This window comes from Leuresthes tenuis, unplaced genomic scaffold (genome assembly GCF_036924035.1).
Source record: "Leuresthes tenuis unplaced genomic scaffold, fLeuTen1.0.hap1 SCAF_34, whole genome shotgun sequence".
Classification (NCBI taxonomy): Eukaryota; Metazoa; Chordata; class Actinopteri; order Atheriniformes; family Atherinopsidae; genus Leuresthes; species Leuresthes tenuis.
In genome coordinates, this window is record NW_027325388.1 from 974,770 (window position 1) to 976,267 (window position 1,498).

The window sequence follows — 1,498 nt, forward strand, 5'->3', positions numbered from 1 at the left end:
GAAGAGCGCACCGTTCCCAGCGGCACTGCAGTACTGGGTCGATGCTTGGAGTGAACGGAGCAAGCTTCTTTTTCAACTCCTATTCTTAAAAATCCATTTAATATGTAGTCCTCGTATAGAGGACATATTAAACTGATAAGAACAGATACTACACTTGATCTTAGCCAAAAGGCCGAGAAGCGATAACTGTCCACTGTTTCAGGTCTGAGGGCCCTTGCTGGCACAATGCGCACTTGTAGCAGTGTTCTTTTTATGGCCATAGGTGGCCAGAGTGTCACGTTGCACCTCCGCCCACCCGCTGAACTGAGCACTCTTCAGCCCTTTTAAATGGTATAACTTTGCACTCCCGCATGCTCCAGCAAGCACCATTCAAGCAACAACTTTGCACTCCAGCTTCGAACATCGGCACAATCGCAACAAGTAAGGCGACTCTACTCAGAGAAGTCACTCTGCACAGTAACAAGATTTCTTTTGCACAGACAGAAAGGGCTTCACCCGCAAAGGTAAAGCCTGCCAAAAATAGAAACAACTCATTAGTGCTGCTCTCCACGAAAGTCTTTAGTAAAAGGCGAAAGACTTGTATGTTATGAAGAGAAACCAGAGTACGATTATCCGTCACTGCGGGAGCAGGGCATCAGGCTAGTTGCCATAGCCACCTTCCCCATGGTGAGCGTTGCTTGGTTGAAACGCTTGCCCCTGTGCAATCGACAAGGCAGCAACAAAAACACCACGGGAACACCGTATTGAGGCTTTGTTCTGACCGCTCATTCGGTGTCGCGTTTCTTTCAAGCAATTCTCCCGGTTAGCCCACACTCGGCTCGCTCCCAGAGCCGTGTTAAAGTCTACTTCGCATTCACTCTCTTTTCTCAGCAGACTCTTGGGATTTTATCTATAAAATGAATTCCTTCACTCAAACTATGTTAAAACTGCTTTGTCCTTCATATTTACCATGTCTAGAAAGATTTAAACAAAAAAAAAACAACGTTGTACTTTGCAGTAAAAGAAAGAGCAAATCTAAAGTTTCAGGAATCCGAGAATAAGCTTACTTTCATGAGTTCTTCACGATTTCGGATTTTGCTATAAAATGAATTCCTTCACTCAAACTAAATTAAAACTGCTAAACCGCTAATCTGTTACATGTAAGGCAGATGTCAAATTCACCGAAATAGGATCTAAGGGTATTCGGCCAATCGAGCTGTAGCAGCTTTGGTAAAAGAGTATAAGTTGAAGAGTTTGTGAATAAAGGTGTGCGCACACATAGTGAGCTGTAGGAAAATAGGCAGGGAGCAATGCCGGCTGGGGTATATGTTCTTGTATGTTGTCTGACTGTTTGATTTGAATGTGTTGTGTAAGTGTCCTGTTGAATGTTACATGTTTGGGCTTTGACACTTCACTGTGGTTGTTAACTGTGTGGTGTGTCCTGAAATGTTATATGTTTGGGCTGTGTGACATGCTTAATGCTTGTCAGTAGCTACCCACTTATTCATATATAGCAACT

General features: G+C 43.7%; 2 non-coding genes across 2 annotated transcripts; both read right to left on the reverse strand.

The window, feature by feature from the left end:
* On the reverse strand, positions 1-184 carry LOC140285339 (U2 spliceosomal RNA). Its single transcript, XR_011910430.1, has one exon. It is a non-coding gene; the product is annotated as a U2 spliceosomal RNA (small nuclear RNA).
* A 308-nt stretch (positions 185-492) lies between these two features.
* LOC140285272 (U5 spliceosomal RNA) lies at positions 493-606 on the reverse strand. The gene has a single exon (XR_011910368.1). It is a non-coding gene; the product is annotated as a U5 spliceosomal RNA (small nuclear RNA).
* Positions 607-1,498: the final 892 nt, after the last annotated feature.